The sequence below is a fragment of the Apodemus sylvaticus genome, chromosome 2 (genome assembly GCF_947179515.1).
Source record: "Apodemus sylvaticus chromosome 2, mApoSyl1.1, whole genome shotgun sequence".
Lineage (NCBI taxonomy): Eukaryota > Metazoa > Chordata > Mammalia > Rodentia > Muridae > Apodemus > Apodemus sylvaticus.
This window is the reverse complement of record NC_067473.1, coordinates 166228355-166251378: the sequence shown is the minus strand read 5'-3', so window position 1 is coordinate 166251378 and position 23024 is coordinate 166228355. Positions and strand designations below refer to the sequence as shown.

The window sequence follows — 23024 nt, the reverse complement described above, 5'->3', positions numbered from 1 at the left end:
ACATGTGCCCAGCTAACTATTACTTTATATTTAACTGCCCATAGGTACATGGTTGTAGGTGACTCAGTGGAGCTAGGACACACACTACTGACCACACCCTCAAAAAGTAATAAATATCCCCTTTTCAGTAGTAGTCAACTAACAATAGTAATTTCATATGATGTAAAGGGCCCGTCCCCATTATTGCAGAAATCATTTTGTCCAGAAGGCTGCATTTCACAGAGCTTTTCCTTCTCTGTGTCTTACATTCTTTCTCTGTCCTTCTTCCTAGTGTTCACTGGGTGTTGCTGGTGGTACAGAGGGGAGGAAGTTGATATAAATGTCTCCTTTAGGGCTGAGCACATATTGTCTTTTCTCTCTCTCTCTCTCTCTCTCTCTCTCTCTCTCATTTGGTTTTTTTCTCTGTACAATCCAGTGTAGCCGTGGCTGTCCTGGAACTCACTCTGTACACCAGGCTGGCCTCAAACTCAGAATGCTGGGATCAAAGTCATGTGCCACCACTACCTGGTCCATATTCTCTTCTCTTCAGCACTTTGACAGATTCTGCCTGTACCAAATTCTTCCCATTGTGAAAGAAGCTTCTCTCATGGAGGTTGAGGTCATCCCAGGTCTAGGACATAACTATAAAAATTTAAAATACAACTTAACTCCTGACCTCTTAGAAGAGTGATTTTAAGAGTTTCCTACCTAGGGCCTGTGACCTCCCTCAATCTTGGGTTTTGATTTGGATTGCAATACCAAACATGATTTCCTTGTGATAAAGGCCACAGTTACAATAAGACAGCATCTAATTATTCTAAAACATATCTTTCCAAGCAGGTCAGCATTGTAGCATGAAGGGTTCAGTGCATTTATATATAAAAGCACTCATACCTTTTCTCCCCTGCAACCTGCAAAAAGAACCTTGTAATCCTTTGAAAGCCAGCCCACAGGAAGGTATTTCAATATTTTTTCGAGATTAACTTATTTTGTGTTGAAGTCATAGTTTACACTATATTCAGCAATGGGGCCTTACCATGTAGTTATGGCAAACAAGGGCAGCAGCAATAGCCTGTGCTGCATGGGAGACTCTGCTATCTCCCAGAACAATAAGTAATCAATGTTGAGGTATCCTTTGCCTTGCATTTTGGTTTTCTTTTAAAAACACATTAATATCCACTTATCAAAGATTGCATTCCATGTGTATTCTTTTGTGATTGGGATCTGGGAAAGGGGAAATCATTTGGAATGTAAACAAAGAATATATAAAATAAAAATATTTTAAAAAATACATATTTTCCATAATTGCAACTCTTTTTAAAGTTACATTTTATTTTTAATTAAATTTTAATGGAATATATTTTAATCAGTTTCCCTCCCCACTATATACTCCTTGTTCCTCTCTACATTCCTAACCAGTCAACTTTATGTCATTTCACTCTCTCCTAAAATCAATAACAATAATACCAAACAAAAAGAGAAAATAGGCGGCGGCGGCAGTGGCTGGTCCAGCTGAAGGGCCATCAGCGGTGGAACCTAGGCGACACAGGGTCCAGTTGGGCCCTGCGCCCACGACCACTGACCTTCGCTGACCAGCCGGGCGGCAAGCAGCTGCGGTTCTGCGGAGCCTTTCGCTGCACGGAAGCCACTTCAGAACTCGGCTTCCCGCCAGTCAGGAGAGGCTCACCTCCATCTTGATTTCGGACTCCACAGATCGGACAGACTGAGGTACACAAACATAATCCGAGGCCCAACACCGCAGGGGTCTGAGCCCGATGGGCGTTGGCCTGCACCCAGGCCCTGGGCTGTTCGGGTGGCCATCGGGGTGCCAACCCAGCCAGGAGGTCTTTTTGCCCTGGCCAGCGCACGCGCCGCCATTTTGCCTACAGGACCCAGAGTGCTCGGGAGGGCAGAGACGGCTAACAAGCGTAGCCTGAGGCTAACAAAACGGGGGTCTAGGCCCCAAAAGGCACAGGACTGACCCCAAGAACTGGGCGGCTTGGTGGGCCATCTGTGTGTCAACCCGCCCAGGAGATTGTTAGCACAACAGACTCTCCCGGTGCTTTCGGGGAGCGCGGAAGCGCACGCCGGCCATCCGGGTCACCTGGCGGACCCAATTAACAGTCATAGCCCTAGGGGAACTTTGCTCAGACCTTGGCCTCCCAGGCTTTTGCCTGGACTCAGGGCCTGGGCGACCAGGCTAACCTTGTGTGCGCCAGCCCGGTTGAGGAATCGGCTGCCCAGCGGAGTGAGCAGAACACAGGGGAGGTCACAGCAGCATACACCTTCGGCGCTCCCTGGGGGTGCACACGGGCTCCATCTGGTCCACAGACACAATCTGGGGCAAGGCCTCAGGCAGAAGCCCTCAGCTAAACTCTCTCTGCTTCAGATCAGCCTGGGCGGCCGCACCACATCTCCAGGTCCCTCAAGAGGCTAGCGGGGGCTTCCGGGCGGCCAGCTGGGAGAAGTCGGTGTGCTCCGGTGGATCCTGCGGGCCCCAGCGGGAGCCTTCGGGTGCCTGCTTCGGGATCTGAACAGCCTGGACAGCAGCACCCTGTCTACAGGCAGTGCAGGGTGTAAGCTGTGCACCAGAGGCCAACGGGGAGGGGACAGCTTGCACTGGTGAGTCCAGCACTGACAAGACCAAGTAACACCAGTGAGAGCTAGATGGCAAAAGGCAAACGCAGGAACGTCACTAACAGAAATCAAGGCAATATGGCAACATCTGAACCCAATTCTCCTCTACCAGCATGTCCTGGATACCCCATCACACCAGTAAAACAAGATTTGGATTTAAAATCACTGGTCATGATGCTGGTACAGGAACACATGAAGGACATACTTAAAGAAATTCAGGAGAAGATGGATCAAAAGTTAGAAGCCCTTGCAAGGGAAACACAAAAATCATTGAAAGAAATCCAGGAGAATACAAAAGTCAACAAGGAAGAAATGCAAAAAACACTTAAAGAAATACAGGAGAACTTTGGTCAACAGGCTGAGGTCATGAAAGACGAAACACAAAAATCTCTTAAAGAAATACAGGAGAACTTTGGTCAACAGGCTGAGGTCATGAAAGAGAAAACACAAAAATCTCTTAAAGAATTACAGGAAAGCACAGACAAGCAAGTGAAGGAGCTAAGCAAAACCATCTAGGATCTAAAATCAGAAGTAGAAACAACTAAGAAAACTCAAAAGGAGACAATTTTGGAGATAGAAAGCCTTGGGAAGAAATCAGGGGACAGAGATGCAAATATCAACAACAGAATACAAGAAATAGAAGAAAGAATCTCAGATGCTGAAGATTCCATAGAAACCATGGACTCAACAGTTAAAGAAAATGCAAAATGCAAAAAGCTTGTAACGCAAAATATCCAAGAAATCCAGGACACAATGAGAAGACCAAACTTAAGGATTATAGGCATAGATGAGAGTGAAGATTTACAACTTAAAGGGCCAGCAAATATCTTCAATAAAATTATGGAAGAAAACTTCCCTAACCTAAAGAGAGAGATGCCCATGAATATACAAGAAGCCTACAGAACTCCAAACAGACTGGACCAGAACAGAAATACTTCCCGTCACATAATAATCAAAACACCAAATGTTCTAAACAAAGAAAGAATATTAAAGGCAGTAAGAGAAAAAGGCCAAGTAACATATAAAGGAAGACCTATCAGAATCACAGCAGACTTTTCACCTGAGACTATGAAGGCTAGAAGGTCCTGGGCAGATCTCATGCAGACTCTAAGAGAACACAAATGCCAACCAAAACTACTATATCCAGCAAAACTCTCAATCACCATAGATGGAGAAACTAAGATATTTCATGACAAAACCAAGTTTACCCAATATCTATCCACAAACCCGGCCCTAAAAAGGATAATAGGAGGACAACACCAATACAAGGAGGGAAACTTCACCCTGGAAAAAGCAAGATAGTAACCTTTCATCAAACCCAAAAGAAGTTAAGCAATCAATTTTAAAAAATAACGTCAAAAATGATAGGAAGTAACAATCACTATTCCTTAATATCTCTTAACATCAATGGACTTAATGCCCCAATAAAAAGACACAGACTAACTGACTGGATACGTAAACAGGACCCTACATTTTGCTGCTTACAGGAAACACACCTCAGGGTCAAAGACAAACACTACCTTAGAGTAAAAGGCTGGAAGACAATTTTACAAGCAAATGGTCTCAGGAAACAAACTGGAGTAGCCATTTTAATATCAGATAAAATTGACTTTCAACCCAAAGTCATCAAAAGAGACTCTGAGGGACACTTCTTGATGGTCAAAGGAAAAATACAACAAGAAGAACTCTCAATCCTGAACATCTATGCTCCAAATGCAAGGGCACCCTCTTTCATAAAAGAAACTTTATTAAAACTCAAAGCACACATTGCACCTAACACAATAATTGTGGGTGACTTCAACACTGCACTTTCCTCAATGGACCGATCAGGAAAACAGAAACTAAACAAGGACACAATGAAACTAATTGAAGCTTTGGACCAATTAGATTTAACTGATATATATAGAACATTCTATCCTAAAACAAAAGAATATACCTTTTTTTCAGCACCTCATGGTACCTTCTCCAAAATCGACCATATAATTGGTCACAAGACAGACCTCAACAAATATAAGAAGATCGAACTAATCCCATGCCTCCTATCTGATCACTATGGAGTAAAAGTGGTCTTCAATAGCAACAGAAACAATAGAAAACCCACATACACGTGGAAATTGAACAATACTCTACTCAATGATGCCTTGGTCAAGGAAGAAATAAAGAAAGAAATTAAAGACTTTTTAGAACACAATGAAAATGAAAACACAACATACCCAAATCTATGGGACACAATGAAAGCAGTGCTAAGAGGAAAACTCATAGCCCTGAGTGCCTCCAAAAAGAAAATGGAGAGAGCATACATTACCAGCTTAATGACACACCTGAAAGCCCTAGAACAAAAAGAAGCTATTTCACCCAGGAGGAGGAGAAGGCAGGAAATCATCAAACTCAGGGCCGAAATCAATCAAGTAGAAACAAAGAGAACCATACAAAAAATCAACAAAACCAGGAGCTGGTTCTTTGAGAAAATCAACAAGATAGATAAACCCTTAGCCAGACTAACCAAAGGGCACAGAGAAAGTATCCAAATTAACAAACTTAGAAATGAAAAGGGAGATATAACAACGGAAACTGAGGAAATCCAAAAAATCATCAGATCCTACTACAAGAGCCTGTACTCAACACAACTGGAGAATCTGGAGGAAATGGACAATTTCCTTGACAGATACCAAATACCAAAATTAAATCAGGACCAACTAGACCATCTAAACAGTCCCATAATGCCTAAAGAAATAGAAGGAGTCATAGAAAGTCTTCCAACCAAAAAAAGCACAGGACCAGATGGTTTCAGTGCAGAATTCTACCAGACCTTCAAAGAAGAGTTAACACCAATACTCTTCAAACTATTCCACAAAATAGAAACAGAAGGAACACTACCCAATTCCTTCTACGAAGCCACAATTATGCTGATACCAAAGCCACACAAAGATCCAACAAAGAAAGAGAACTTCAGACCAATTTCCCTTATGAACATCGATGCAAAAATACTCAATAAAATTCTTGCCAACCAAATCCAAGAACACATCAAAACGATCATCCACCATGATCAAGTAGGCTTTATCCCGGGAATGCAGGGTTGGTTCAATATACGGAAATCCATCAATACAATCAACTACATAAACAAACTCAAAGAAAAAAACCACATGGTCATTTCATTGGATGCTGAAAAATCATTTGACAAAATTCAGCATCCTTTCATGCTTAAAGTCTTGGAGAGAACAGGAATTCAAGGCCCATACCTAAACATAGTAAAAGCAATATACAGCAAACCGGTAGCCAGCATCAAACTAAATAGAGAGAAACTTGAAGCAATCCCACTGAAATCAGGGACCAGACAAGGCTGCCCCCTTTCTCCTTATCTTTTCAATATTGTACTTGAGGTACTAGCTCGGGCAATTCGACAACATAAGGAGGTCAAAGGGATACAAATTGGAAAGGAAGAAGTCAAACTATCATTATTTGCAGACGACATGATCGTCTACCTAAGTGACCCAAAAAACTCCACTAGAGAGCTCCTACAGCTGATAAACAACTTCAGCAAAGTGGCAGGTTATAAAATCAACTCAAGCAAATCAGTGGCCTTCCTATACTCAAAGGATAAGCAGGCTGAGAAAGAAATTAGGGAAATGATCCCCTTCACAATAGCCACAAACAGTATAAAGTATCTTGGGGTGACTCTTACCAAACATGTGAAAGATCTGTATGACAAGAACTTCAAGACTCTGAAGAAGGAAATGGAAGAAGACCTCAAAAAATGGGAAAACCTCCCATGCTCATGGATCGGTAGAATCAATATAGTTAAAATGGCCATTTTGCCAAAAGCAATATACAGATTCAATGCAATACCCATCAAAATCCCAACTCAATTCTTCACAGAGTTAGAAAGAGCAATTATCAAATTCATCTGGAACAACAAAAAACCCAGGATAGCTAAAACTATTCTCAGCAACAAAAGAAAATCTGGGAGAATCAGTATCCCTGACCTCAAGCAATACTACAGAGCAATAGTGTTAAAAACTGCATGGTATTGGTACATTGGCAGGCAGGAGGATCAATGGAACAGGATTGAAGATCCAGAAATGAACCCACACACCTATGGCCACTTGATCCTCGACAAAGGGGCTGAAAACATCCAATGGAAAAAAGATAGCCTTTTCAACAAATGGTGCTGGTTCAACTGGAGGGCAGCATGCAGAAGAATGCGAATTGATCCATCCTTGTCTCCTTGTACTAAGCTCAAATCCAAATGGATCAAGGACCTCCACATAAAGCCAGACACTCTGAAGCTAATAGAAAAGAAACTGGGGAAGACCCTTGAGGACATCGGTACAGGGAGAAAGTTTCTGAACAGAACACCAATAGCGTATGCTCTAAGAGCAAGAATTGACAATTGGGACCTCATAAGGTTACAGAGTTTCTGTAAGGCAAAGGACACCATCAAGAGGACAGATCGGCAACCAACAAATTGGGAAAAGATCTTTACCAATCCTACATCAGATAGAGGGCTAATATCCAATATACATAAAGAACTCAAGAAGTTAGACTCCAGAAAACCGAACAACCCTATTAAAAATGGGGTACAGAGTTAAACAAAGAATTCTCACCTGAAGAACTTCGGATGGCAGACAAGCATCTTAAAAAATGCTCAACTTCATTAGTCATTAGGGAAATGCAAATCAAAACAACCCTAAGATTTCATCTTACACCAGTCAGAATGGCTAAGATTAAAAATTCAGGAGACAGCAGGTGTTGGAGAGGGTGTGGAGAAAGAGGAACACTCCTCCACTGCTGGTGGGGTTGCAAATTGGTACAACCACTCTGGAAATCAGTCTGGCGGTTCCTCCGAAAACTGGGCACCTCACTTCCAGAGGATCCTGCTATACCAGTCCTGGGCATATACCCAGAGGATTCTCCACCATGTAATAAGGATACATGCTCTACTATGTTCATAGCAGCCCTATTTATAATTGCCAGATGCTGGAAAGAACCCATGTATCCCTCAACAGAAGAGTGGATGCAAAAAATGTGGTATATATACACAATGGAGTACTATTCAGCCATTAGAAACAATGAATTCATGAAATTCTTAGGCAAATGGATGGAGCTAGAGAACATCATACTAAGTGAGGTAACCCAGACTCAAAAGGTGAATCATGGTATGCACTCACTAATAAGTGGTTATTAACCTAGAAAACTGGAATACCCAAAACATAATCCACACATCAAATGAGATACAAGAAGAAAGGAGGAGTGGTCCCTGGTTCTGGAAAGACTCAGTGAAACAGTATTCGGCAAAACCAGAACGGGGAACTGGGAAGGGGTGGGAGGGAGTACAGGGGAAGAGAAGGGGGCTTACGGGACTTTCGGAGAGTGGGGGGGGGCTAGAAAAGGGGAAATCACTTGAAATGTAAATAAATTATATCGAATAAAAAAATTTAAAAAAAAAGAGAGAAAATAAAATCAATCAACCAAGCAAAAGAATCAAAAACCCAAGAAGACAAAAATTGTCCCAATTCAAACAGCAAGCACACAAACAAAATCACATATACAAAATACTCCAAACCAGCAAGAAAACATTGAGTGTATTTTGTGTTGGACAACTATAAACTTACTAACTCATGGGTTTCCATATGGCCCGTTATACATCCTTAGTTTTGGTTAAGTCATCTTTAATTCTCTCCTTCTCTTTATTTTCCAGTACACATCCACCTTTGTATTTGAACCCTCAAAATCTCCCTTCTGCCTTCATACCATGTATTTATCACTTTTTTCTCATTGTTACTTATTTTTAGAAATATAAATTATTAAAATTTTGGTTTTCTTTTAAACACATGTATCTTCTGTAATTGTAACTTTTTTAAAGTTACATTTTATTTTTAGTTTGTTTTATTAATTTAACTAATTATATTTAATTATTCTTAATTAATTAGTTATTTAGATATTATTGTGCTTTTTATATAATTTGAAAATTAATTTTTATGATTTTGTTGATATTATGAGATAGGGGTCCATCTCACCTAGGCTGTCCTTGAACTTGTGATTCTCACATCTCCAACTCTCAGGTGTTAAAACTACAGGCAGGCCTGTGTTATTATATCTTGACAGATGTGAATAATAATTTTATGAATGTTATTTGGAAATCATTTTGTCTGTACTTCTATGAGCTTAATGTACTGTTTCTGTTGTCTATTGTTCACAATGACATTTTCTTTGTAACATTCATTTGGTTTCTTCCTCAAAAGAAATTATCTGAGGAATTGTACACACAGTGGTTACTTTCTCAGGAATCTTTCATTCAGTGCCTGGGAACATGGCAGATCTGGCTCACTTCTTTTCTTTTTAAGAATTTTTAAATATTATTTTCTATATTCCTTGTTTACATTCCAAATGATTTTCCCTTTCCCAGTTCCCCCCCTCCCCATAAGTCCTATAAGCCCTCTTTCCTCTGCCCATTCACCAATCAATCTCCTCCTACTTCTCTCTCCTGGTACTTCCCTTCAATGCTGGATCAAGCCTTTCTAGGACCAGGGACCTCTCCTTTCTTCTTGGGAATCATTTCACAATTCACAATAGGTAAATTGTGTCTTGGGTATTCGAAACTTCTGGGCTAATATCCACTAATCAGTGACTGCATTCCATGTGTGTTCTTTTGTGATTAGGGTACCTCACTTCGGATGATATTTTCCAGATGCAACCATTTGCCTAAGAATTTCATGAATTCATTGGTTTTAAATGTTGAGTAGTATTCCATTCTGTAAATACACCACATTTTCTGTATCTATTCCTCCACTGAGGGACATCTGGGTTCATTCTAGCTTCTGGCCATTATAAATAAGGCAGCTATGAACATAGTGGAGCATGTGTCCTTATTGCATGCCAGGGAATCCTCTGGGTATATGGCCAGGAGTGGTATAGCAGGGTTATCCAGAAGTATCATGCCCAGTTTTCTGAGGAACTGCCAGTCTGATTTCCAGAGTGGTTATATCAAGTTGCGTTCCCTCCAGCAGAGGAGGAGTGTTCCTCTTTCTCCACATCCTCACCATCACCTGCTATATCCTGAGTTTTTAATCTTAGCCATTCTGACTGGGGTGAGGTGAAATCTCAGTGTTGTTTTGATTTGCATTTCCTAATGACTAATGATGCCTAACATTTCTTAATGTGGTTCTCAGCCACTCGAAGTTGATTCAGGAAATTTCTTTGTCTAGCTCTGTACCCCATTTTTAATAGGGTTATTTGGCTCTAAGCATTTTCCTCTTAGAACTGCTTTCATTGTGTCCCATAGATTTGGATATGTTGTGCCTTAATTTTCATTAAATTTTAAAAAGTCTTTGATTTCTTTCTTCAGCCTCCATGTGTATGTGGGCTTTCTATTGTTTTTGTTGCTATTGAAGACCACTCTTATTCTTAATGTTCTGATAGACTGCATGGGATTAGTTCGATCTTCTTATATATGTGAGGTCTGTCTTGTGACCAATTATATGGTCAGTTTTGGAGAAGGTACTATGAGGTGCTGAGAAAAAGGCATATTCTTTTGCTTTAGGCTGAAATGTTCTATATATATCTGTTAAATCCAATTGGTCCAATGCTTCAATTAGTTTCACTATGTCCCTGTTTAGTCTCTATTTTCCTGATCTGTCTATTGAGGAGAGTGGAGTGTTGAAGTCAACCACAATTACTGTGTTAGGTGCAATGTGTGCTTTGAGCTTTAGTAAAGTTTCATATACAATTGAGAGTGCCCTTGCATTTGGAGCACAGATGTTCTTCTTGTTGGATTTTTCCCTTGACCAGTAAGAAGTGTCCTTCTGGGTCTCTTTTGAAGACTTTAGGTTGAAATTCAATTTTATCTGACATTAGAATGGCTACTACGGCTTATTTCCTAAGACCATTTGCTTGTAAAATTGTTTCCCAGACTTTTACTCTGAGGTAGTGTTTGTCTTTGACACTGCGATGTGTTTCCTGTACACAGCAAAATGTAGGATCCTGCTTATGTATCAGTCTGTTAATCTACATCTTTTTATTGGGAAATTGAGTCCATTGATGTTAAAAGATATTAAGGAATAGTGACTATTACTTCATGTTATTTTTTATGATATTTTTATATTTGAGTAGTAAATTTCTTTTGATGAAAGAAGTTTACTATCTTGCTTTTTCTGGGGTGTAGTTTCCCTCCTTGTATTGGTGTTTTCCACTTATTATCCTTTGTAGGGCTGGGTTTGTGGAAAGCTATTGTGTAAATTTGGTTTTGTCATGTAATATCTTGGTTTCTCCATCTATGGTGACTGTGAGTTTTGCTGGGTATAGTAGTCTTGGCTGGCATTTGTGATCTCTTAGAGTCTGTATGAGATTTGCCCAGGATCTTATAACTTTCATGGTCTCTGATGAGAAGTCTGTTGTAATTTTAACAGTTCTTCCTTTATATGTTATTTGGCCTTTTCTCTTACTGCTCTTAATATTCTTTCCTTGTTTAGTACTTTTGGGGTTTTGATTATTATGTGATAGGAAGTATTTCTGTTCTGGTCCTGTCTGTTTGGAGTTCTGTAGGCTTCTTGTATATTCATGGGCATCTCTCTCTTTAGGTTAGGGAAGTTTTCTTCCATAATTTTGTTGAAGATATTTGCTGGCCCTTTAAGTTGTAAATCTTCACTCTCATCTATACCTATAATCCTTAGGTTTGGTCTTCTTATTGTGTCCTGGATTTCCTGGATGTTTTGAGTTTCAACTTTTTGCATTTTGCATTTTCTTTAACTGTTGAGTCCATGGTTTATATGGTATCTTCAACATCTGAGATTCTTTCTTCTATCTCTTGTATTCTGTTGTTGATATTTGCATCTATGTCCCCTGATTTCTTCCCAAGGTTTTCTATCTCCAAAGTTGTCTCCCTTTGAGTTTTCTTAGTTGTTTCTACTTCTGATTTTAGATCCTCGATGGTTTTGCTTGACTCCTCACTTTCTTGTTTGTATTTTACTGTACTTGTTTAAGAGATTTTTGAGTTTCCTCTTTCATGACCTCAGCCTGTTGACCAAAGTTCTCCTGTATTTCTTTAAGTGATTTTTGTGTTTCCTCCTTATTGGCTTGTATTCTCCTGAATTTCTTTCAATGATTTTTGTGTTTCCCTTATAAGTGCTTCTAAAGTTTGCTACTCTTCAAACTATTCCACAAAATACAAACAGAAGGAACACAACTCAATTCCTTCTACGAAGCCACAATTATGCTGATATCAAAACCACACAAAGATCCAAAAAGAAGGAGAATTTCAGACCAATTTCCCTTATGAACATCAATGCAAAAATACTCAATAAAATTCTTGCCAACTGAATCCAAGAACATGATCAAGTAGGCTTTATTCCAGGGATGCAGGGTTGGTCCAATATAAGGAAATCCATCAATGCAATCCACTACATAAACAAACTCAAAGAAAAAAAACACAAGGTCATTTCATTGGATGCTGAAAAAGCATTTGACAAAATTTAGCATCCTTTCATGCTTAAAGTCTTGGAAAGAACAGGAATTCAAGGCCCATACCTAAACATAGTAAAAGCAATATACAGCAACCAGTAGCCAGCATCAAACTAAATGGAGAGAAACTTGAAGCAATCCCACTAAAATCAGGGACTAGACAGGGCTGTCTCCTTTCTCCTTATCTTTTCAATATTGTACTTGAGGTACTAGCATGGGAAATTAGTCAACAAAAGGAGGTCAAAGGGATACAAATTAGAAAGGAAAAAGTCAAACTATCATTATTTGCAGATGATATGATAGTCTACCTAAGTGACCCAAAAAACTCCACTAGAGATTTCCTACAGCTGATAAACAACTTCAGCAAAGTGGCAGGTTATAAAATCAACTCAAGCAAATCAGTAGCCTTCCTATACTCAAAGAATAAACAGGCTGAGAAAGAAATTAGGAAATGACACCCTTCACAATGGCCACAAACAGTATTCAGTACCTTGGGGTGACTCTTACCACACATGTGAAAGATCTGTATGACAAGAACTTCAAGACTCAGAAGAAGGAAATAGAAGAAGACCTCAAAAAATGGAAAAACCTCCCATGCTCATGGATAGGCAGGATTAATATAGTTAAAATGGCCATTTTGCCAAAAGCAATATATAGATTCAACTCAATACCCATCAAAATCCCAACGCAATTCTTCATAGAGTTAGAAAGAGCAATTCTCAAATTGATCTGGAATAACAAAAAACCCAGGATAGCTAAAACTATTCTCAACAACAGAAGAACTTCTGGGGGAATCAGTATCCCTGACTTCAAGCAATACTACTGAGCAATAGTGTTAAAAACTGTGTGGTATTGGTACAGTGACAGACAGGCAGATCAATGGAACAGGATTGAAGATCCAGAAATGAACCCACACACCAACGGCCACTTGATCCTCGACAAAGGGGCTGAAAACATCCAATGGTAAAAAGATAGCCTTTTCAACAAATGATGCTGGTTCAACTGGAGGTCAGCATGCAGAAGAATGAGAATTGATCCATACTTGTCTCCTTGTACTAAGCTCAACTCCAAATGCATCAAGTACCTCCACATAAAGCCATACACTCTGAAGCTAATAGAAAAGAAACTGGGGAAGACCCTTGAGGACAACGGTACAGGGGGAAAGTTTCTGAACAGAACACCAATAGTGTATGTTCTAAGATAAAAAATTGACAAATGGGACCTCATAAAATTATAAAGTTTCTGTAAAGCAAAGGACACCATCAAAAGGACAAATCGGCAACCAGCAAATTGGGAAAAGATCTTCAACAACCCTACAACAGATAGAGGGCTAATATCCAATATATACAAAGAACTCAAGAAGTTAGACCCCAGAAAACCAAATAACCCTATTAAAATGGGGTACAGAGTTAAACAAAGAATTCTCACCTGAAGAACTTTGAATGGCGGAGAAACATCTTAATAAATGCTCAACTTCATTAGTCATCAGGGAAATGCAAATCAAAACAACCCTGAGATTTCACCTTACACCAGTCAGAATGGCTAAGATTAAAAACTCAGGAGACAGCAGGTGTTGGCGAGATGTGGAGAAAGAGGAACACTCCTTCACTGCTGGTAGGGTTGCAAATTGGTACAACTACTCTGGAAATCAGTCTGGTGGTTCCTCAGAAAACTGGGCATGTCACTTCCTAAATATCCTGCTATACCACTCCTGGGCTTATACCCAGAGGATTCCCCAGCATGTAATAAGGATATATGCTCCACTATGCTCATAGCAGCCCTATTTATAATAGCCAGAAGCTGGAAAGAACCCAGGTATCCCTCAACTGAAGAATGGATGCAAAAAATGTGGTATATATACACAATGGAGTGCTACCATTCAGCCATTAGAAACAATGAATTCATGAAATTCTTAGTCAAATGGATGGAGCTGGAGAACATCATACTAAGTGAGGTAACCCAGTCTCAAAAAGATCAGTCATGGTATGCACTCACTAATAAGTGGATATTAGCCTGGAAAACTGGAATACCCAAAACATAATCCACACATCAAATGAGGTACAAGAAGAACGGAGGAGTGGCCCCTCGTTCTGGATAGACTCAGTGTAGCAGTATAAGGCAAAACCAGAACAGGGAAGTAGGAAGGGATGGGTGGGAGAACAGGGGGAGGAAAGGGGGCTTATGTGACTTTCGGTGAGTGGGGGGCCAGAAAAGGGGAAATAATTTGAAATGTAAAAAAATATGTCAAATAAAAAGACCAAAAAAATAAAATAAAATTAGGGCAGCTTTTTGTCCTGTAATAATAGTACCATTGCCTCATCATACCTAGCAGGTCAGCATTGTAGTATGCAGGACTAAGTGAAGTATAGAACAATTCTTATCTTCTCTTCCCTTGCAGCCTGAAAAGCATCTTCTGATCTTTTGTAAGCCAACCAAAAGAATATGTTTCTGATTAGCTTAAAACTGATTTCTCTATGTGTTAATGTTAAAATGTGTAGTGTTTCCCACAATAGGACCTTACTATGTAGGTATGGATGATAACACATGGTAATTGAGATAGTCTGTGCTCTATTGGAGACCTCTGTGATCTTCCAGACCAGGTAATTCCTATGGTAATAAGCCATGCCTTTCGTATTGATTTTTAGTTATTTACTCATGTTTTATGGCTCTCTTTTTAAAAGTTATCTTTTTCCTTTTATATATAATAAATCTTGAAGAATATATTTTGATCAGATTTCCTACTCCCTAACACCTCCACGATTCTCCAAATCTTTTTATCTCTACCTAATTTTGTGGTCTTTATCTCTCGCAAGAAGGTGAAAATCAAACAAATAACAACCATAAATCAAATCATAGAAAAATATACTGTAAAAAACCCAAACACACACAAAACCTTAATCAATTAAAGTATTATGGTGTCTGTACTGGCTTTCTTACCTATGAACTTACTAAGTAGTGCATGTCTATACAGTCATTTATAAACCCTTTAATTTATTTAACTCACTCTTTGTCCTTTAAAAGGATCCTGTAAGGACTCCTGTCCCTCATCCTAAAATCCTATGCCCATTTAATTTTTAGTCCTTGTAATTCCCTCCTCTATTTTTTATATCACATTGTTTATTACCCCTTCTGCTTATTGATGTATTTAAATACATTAATCATTGAAAGTCCTCATTTAAGCATTATGTAGTTCTCTTAAAATAACACTAGCAATAACATATATTTTAAATTGCATTTGTATCACTTAAAATTGTTTTAATATTCATTGATCTTTGTTGTTTTTAAAGATAAAGATTCACTTACTCAGACTTGTTTTAAGTTCCTGACTATTGTGTCTCTATCTCTATCTCTCAGGTGCTGGGCATACAAGCAAGTTTGACTGTGACTGTCCTCTTCATTTTCTCTGTGAAGTTATCAACCATTCTTATTTTTTATGCTTTATATCATAATCGTAGTATCTGATGTTTTTTGCTTTGGACATATGGTTTCTACTGGCTTTTGCTCATGTCACTTTCTTTGGGGCAGTCAATGAGTTCCCTCTTCAAAAACAGCACAAATTATCTGAGGCATAATATCCATAGTAGTAACTTCCTCAAGAGTCTTTCATTCAGTACCTGGGAACAGGGTAAGTCTCTCAATTCTGATTAAATATGGCACTACCCGTGAGGATACAAGGTTACAAATCTGCAGAAAAACAACTTTCTCTCTTGCCTCCTAGCACATTACAAGCAAGTTGTTGTATAGGTGTCCATGGAACAGACAGGCTAACTAGGTGTATTCATATATTTAAAATACAACAATTATCAATATTGTTGCATATTTTGTTTTGCAAAAGAAGAGTAATTTCACATAGGCTTGCTCTTCCAATATAGCCTCTTTCCTCTCTCTTCCAAGCCCCAGCCTTCCTGCTGTTTTCCACCATGACCAACCAAGTGGTAAAGAATTTGTTGATAGCCTACAGCACCATACACTAGCAGAGATGGGTAAGTAGTAACATTTCCAAAAACATTCTATCAGGGGACAGAATGGCTGCATTCAGGTTAAGTGAATTTTTTGGGCCTGAACTGAGCAACAGAAGTTTTCCCTGATGTAGATGTGCTTACTACAACCAGAACTGAGGCTCCAGTAAGGAAATCTGGTTGTTAGGAGGTTTCCAGTGGAAAGATGTAGATGTGCTCCTGCTTACAATGTCATCTTGCAATAAAACCACTTAGCAACTGTAAGTCTAATGCAGGCTTCTTGTGTAGAAAACTAGATGAGCATCATTATGGGATGTGCAGAATGCTGCTACGGAAAATGAAGAAATGATCTGAAATTTGTCTTAACAGAGCAGAAGCCATCTTCCTATCTACTAAATCCAGTAGCTTGTGTCTGGAGAATAGACACCCTTTGTTCCAAGCCGCACAAAGAATTCTCACCTGAAGAACTTCGGATGGTGGGGAAACATCTTAAAAAATGCTCAACTTCATTAGTCATTAGGGAAATGCAAATCAAAACAACCCTGATATTTCACCTTACACCAGTCAGAATGGCTAAGATTAAAAATTCAGGAGACAGCAGGTGTTGGTGAGGATGTGGAGAAAGAGGAACACTCCTCCACTGCTGGTGGGGTTGCAAATTGGTACAACCACTCTGGAAATCAGTCTGGCGGTTCCTCCGAAAACTGGGCACCTCACTTCCAGAAGATCCTGCTATACCACTCCTGGGCATATACCCAAAAGATTCCCCAGCATGTAATAAGGATACATCTTCTATCATGTTCATAGCAGCCCTATTTATAATTGCCAGAATTTGGAAAGAACCCAGGTATCCCTCAACAGAAGAGTGGATGCAAAAAATGTGGTATATATACACAATGGAGTAGTATTCAGCCATTAGAAACAATGAATTCATGAAATTCTTAGGCAAATGGATGGAGCTGGAGAACAAGTGGGAAGGGGTGGGTGGGAGGACATGGGGAAAGAAGGGGGCTTATGGGACTTTTGGAGAGTGGGGGTCCAGAAAAGGGGAAATCATTTGAAATGTAAATAAATATATCAATAAATAAAAAAAAAAGATGGGGCAGTCATCAGAGGACATTCATAGCCTTCATGTTGGTGGATGCTAGTGGTCTTCTATCTTCATAGATTTCATGAATTTTTTAACTATTATTCACAGGATGTTAGTTCTGACACAGGTTATTAAAGGGCTAGAGCTAGCCCTGGTAAAACAACTACTCCCTAGTTTCACACTATTACAATGTCCCCACAAACTGAAAACACATCATCAGAACAAAACAAAACTGGGGCCTGACTGTAGATCAGGGGAAGTATATTTGATGATCATGCTTATTGCCTTAGATTAGATTTCCCAGAACCATGCAAACGTCAGCAGTAAACCACTCCATATGGAATGGCTTCAGTGTTTACAGTAAACATTATGTATGATTACAAAAATATAAGAGTGTAAAGGAAGATGTTACCAATGGAAATGTGAGTACTTTAAAGGCACTCCTAATACATACATAGCTACAATTCGCATAATTTAAAATCAAGAAGTAAATTAAAAATAGTAACAAGAAAATTTCCAACAGCCTATTACAAAACTGTGCAGAGGAACGTCATTCCCCCCTTATCCTAGTAGTTTTTCTAAAGACACTGGTTTTGCTCTCTCTGCAGGAGTGTTCATCTTCTCCTTTTTCAAATATCAAATATGGACATTATTTTTGCAGCATCTTGCATAATATGATGCTTCTCTGCTTTGCTCTCAGAGTTAGGTTTCATTAAGCAATTTCCTCTTTTCGGTTTGGTTAAAGGAAGGGGCAGAAAATTATGAGGTTGATTAGAGCTTAGAGGTAATTTAGTTCTACCTTTCCTCTTGCAGCCTCTTAGGGAACACAGACCAGGAAAGACCAACTTTTCCCCCAATAGGAAAATCAATTTCCTCCAACAGAAACACTTTGGTGTAGAGGCACAGGTAACAGCTTTTCTTACTTCTTTTTCTATCAAATGATCAAATATGTTCTAATGAATTTTATATGCTATGGCACAATGGCAAGATTGATGTGTAAGCCCTGATTGTTGTGTTAGATCTGGTCGACTCTTTAGTTGTTACCTGGCAATAGAAGAAGACAGATGGCCAGAGTAGAAAATTGGGAGTCTATTAAAAAAAAAAAACTTTGAAAATCAAGAACATGTGAGAAATCTTTAGGATATTTTTATATTCAGTCTAATCAAGAAGAATTCAGAAATGTTTAGAACTGACAGAAAAACTAGAGTCTGAAAAAACACCAAATATTCTAGGCAAATAAAATCCTAAGAAAATGAAGCCTATGATTTAGAAACAATGCTTTTACTCTTGAAGAAATTGTTTAAAATGTCATAAATATCTCCAACATCTAATGCAACAAGGCAACAACGATTGTCCACCAGAAGGGGAAGTTTCCTCCTGAGAACAAATGTGCAGAGGAAGAGAGAGGGGAAGAGAGTATTAGTTGGTGTGGGAATGACTAATCCCCACTGTAAGTTCCCCCAAAATGTCAAAGAATAATTTGTTTATTGATAAAAAGAGGAAATTTTGCTTTTGACTTGATTTTAACTACTTAGTACTCAGCTGGGTTCTTTTTCTTCTTTTATGGAGTGGTGATCAGAAACATGAACTTCAGATTCCAAATGCCTTAGATATGGCAAAATATTTACTATTATATAGAACAAATTCTAACTTACAGGAAAAAAGAGATCATTGACTTATCAGACCTTTAAAGGATGGAGATGTATATAGTCAGGTCCAGAGCAACTTTAGTTCTTTACCAGTTTTCAAGAACATCCATCCCTATTTTCTTCCTCTCCATCCTCAGTTATCTTCTTTACTGGACTGCATGCTCCAGTTCTGTATCTTGTACTTAGATTGTAACTATGCCTCCAAAGCCCTCTGTAAAATGTGCTTTTATTCCTGTATCACTGGGTGAAAGCACATTCCTGTCATCCAGCTCCTCCTAGGTTGAGTCAGGAGGAGTCACAATATAAAGCCAAAGCAGAAATAGGTTCAAATTTTGTGAACTACAATGGGTCCGTTTTGGGGAGAAATGTACAATTTTGACATTACATTTTCAATATGTTTGCATCATTGACTTGTGCAAAATTTTCCCCTGTTTCCATGCTATAAAATTTGTAATTCATATTGAGATGTGCTCTTTTCATGTTGATGATTTTCTTGCTTGGTTTTGTTGATTTAAGAATGTTCAGTCCCATGGCAGCTCATTGTGATAACTCTTGGAATCCTCTGTTCCCTTCGGCTGGTAATTGTTGCAGTGTTGATGACAAACAGTGAGTAAATGATACATATCTACTTTCAGCTTTTGATTAAGGAATAGCTTTAGATAGGAACTGTGAAGTTACATGCTCTGTCCATCATCCTGCCTATAATAAGGGGATGATCCAGAGTCTCTGGACTTTAACATTTTCCCCTGACTTGCTGCAATGTCATGTTCTCTTACATACCTAATCTGTCAGCTGTGGGACTGCTGTTAGTTGCCTGGTGCTTCCTTAGTCTTTGTTATGTTTCTTCTAAGGAGTTGTTGATAACCAGCTTTTTTTTAACTCAGGTAATTGTGAACTTAGATAAATATTCTGAGATGAACAGCTGTGCAAAAAAAAAATGATAACCTTCCTTTCATTATGCCTCAACATATATTGAGTCCATGGTTAAGCAAAAAGGCATCTGTAAAAAGACATAAAATTTTAAATTTTTAATCCAACTTTATTGGATTCCTTCACACATATACAGAATATCACTTCCAGGCTGTGCTTAAACATACTTATATATGTGGATATTTTGATTTCCATGTGCTCTAACAAGAATTATGCCAGTTCTGATCATTCTTTTAGTTCAAATTTTCATTGTGGGTTATGTATTCACTGAATATTTTACTTAGGTATTTATTTGTGTATGCTGTAAAAATTAAGTAATTAGAAGTTACTTCCAGCATAAAGAATATTCTATAACAATTTTATAGAGCTGTATTATTTACTTTATATTCAACTTACATATAGAGAATATTACTGTTACTATTTGTACAGTGAGTTCATTGAAGTGCTGATTTACAAATGTTAAAGTAGGAACTCAAGTAACGACATGTATTGGTTGTCAACATGAAGTTTTTTTCTCTAATCTTAAATTTCAATATACTCCTTATGAGTCTTTTTGATGTTATTTCTGCTACTAACTTTAGTTTTTCAGTATAGTCAAGAAAAACATGAACTGCAGGCAACTTTAAACAACCTCCACTATAACTACAGCACCATGAAAAATCAAAGTTATTTAAAGGAAGAGATGCTGACAAATAAGTCTATACAATGTGATTCCTACAAAAATCTTCTGGACACCAACAGGCAACAGAACAGATGCCACGGGGAAACCAAGATTGTTTTGGATTGCTAAGAGCACAGAGGTAAAGGGGGATCTTGAAAAAAGAATTCCATTATTTTCTATTGTTCTTTCCTTCCCAAATCTTTGAAGTCAAGTATCACTTATGATGCTGTTGATGTGTGAGTTAATGGTCTGGGGTTTCTTTAACTTGTCTCAGGTCCTAGAAGCCTAGAAATTACTCTTTGGACTAGGAGAATCTTATAGATGATAGTACTTAGGGAACTTTCTGTCTCCTACTGGTCCCAGAAGATGGAATCACAAGTCAGCACGCCCAAGAATTCGGGTCCTTGTGCTATACTGGAAAATCTGAATCTCTAACACTGTTGCTGACAGAATGTGATAGCTTTTAGTAAGAATGCATCTACCAAACACTTACTCTAAAATGAACATTTATATGGATTCATTCAGAAAATTTATTCTGTGTGTGTGTGTGTGTGTGTGTGTGTGTGTGTTTTCCATATGACTTGTTCTCAGAGAGTTGGTCTGTGTGTAACAAACGAACCCACCCTGGAACAGACATGGGGGCCTCACCATGCTGTGCACACATTGTAACTCTGTCAGTGACACAGTGAATTAGGCTGGAAAGATAAAAATATCAAGTGTCACAAGTAACCTTTCTTAATTTTCATCCTGACCAGTCATCTTTAACTGACACAGTTTATCAATTGTCATTATTTTCTTCAGGATTTAAAGTTTACAAAAAGTTCTTGTGTATAATCTCACTGTGCTGTATTAGTAGTGGGTAATGTTCCTCATTATGCTAGGTCTATTATCATTAAAATAGCTACATTATAAAATATTTGACAGGAAAAGTAAAAAGGGTCCAAAAATATCATTGAAGTATTCCAGACTCAGGAAAAAGAGTCTGGTCATTATTTTAAAATAACTTCTTCATCTATAAATGATTTCATCCCTGTGATTAGGAGTCTGAGGGAGGTAGATTATAACCTTCAGGACAATCTGGACAGCACACGAAATTCAATGCCAGCCTGAGCTACAAAATAATACCTTTTTACAGAAAAGAAAACATTGGAGATAAAGTTTATTAATAGAGTATATCCATCCCCAGCACCTCACTAAGCAAAAAAATACTATTGAGGTGCTCTTGTTACACTAACTACACACATTTTAATGTCTTCAGCTTGACAGATTTAAGCATGTGGCATGACACTGAAGGCATTGCCACAATCAGGAGACTACATCCAAATCTCTCTTGTATGTCTCTTATTTCTCTTAAGGTAAGAGCATTTAACATAGACCATGTCACAATGCTAAGCGGACCAGTGTGATCACAATGGATTACTGCAGATCTAGAATTTTGTCATCAGTTTAACTGCCTCTGAGTAGCAAGTGCTCATAGACTGACATCCAGCAACTGATATATCACAAGACTTTGCATCATAGAACTTGGCTGTTTTAGAATCCTGATCTTCATAGAATCATACCATGTGATGTTTCTGTAAACCTCCAGCCACAATAAGTCTATGCAAGGAAAACACAACTCACTTATATATTTATAAAATGCACTCATATGTTGGGAAGATATGCCTCTACACCACTTTCTATCCCAGCTATGAAATCCCTGCTACTTGCAGTTTCTCCAGGACATGCACATCTGCTCCATCATCTTTCCAGCATCTCTCCCTCTGTCCTCCTTTGTCAGCAGTCTCCTTCAACTCTTCTTCCTCGCCTCCTCTTCCTGTCTTTTCCGGAAAGCCTGCCTCTTCATTTTCATCCAGTGATTGGCTATTTGTCTTTATTTCTACTGTGTGGTCCTAGGCCTGGTGTGGCTCACTTTGCACACTATACTCAAGTTCATCCATGTTCATCACTTAGGTCAGGATCTCGCCATTGGGTTTCAGTGTGAGGCATGATGTCATTCTGCAGCCCAGGGTAACTTGGAACTCACTGTATAACCAAGCCTGGTATTGAAGTCACAATTAGCCTAGGTTTGCCTCAAATAGGTAGTGACCCTCTTGCCTCTCTCTTTAGAGTGCTCTGGTTATAGGCATAAGTCATCATGCACTGCTAATTAATTTCCCTTTAAAGGCTAAATAATATTCTTTTGTGTGAATGTGCTACATTTTCTCGAGTTATTCATTCATGCTTGACACATAAAATATTTCTATATCTCTACTGTTATTAACAATGTTGCATAGATTGTGGGTATACAGGGGTCTGGGCATTATAGAATCTCAATCTCTGAGACCTGTGAGATTTTCCTTTGTTTAACACAGATTTAATAAATAAATTGTTCAGATAACATAATTCCAGAAAATATATAGGTAAAACATTCACCTTCTCTGTTGCAGGCAAACATGTGGATGGACACTGGTTCTGCTGTGGCATAAAATGTTATTATTTCATCATGGACAAAAGCTGGAATGGATGTAAACAAATCTGCCAGGATTGCAGCTTACCTCTTCTGAGGATAGATGATGAAGATGAACTGGTACCACCAACTCTTACATATCCATTTATTCTCTTACACTCTGTTGCTACTCGTTGGATAATGAGTTACTGTGTTCAGGTTTTTTTACAGAAAG

The 23024-nt window shown here is 38.7% G+C and overlaps 1 pseudogene; it reads left to right on the top strand.

Annotated features, from left to right (window-relative positions):
* LOC127678129 (killer cell lectin-like receptor 4) overlaps positions 1-23024 on the top strand; it is a 79771-nt pseudogene that overhangs the window by 39099 nt on the left and 17648 nt on the right.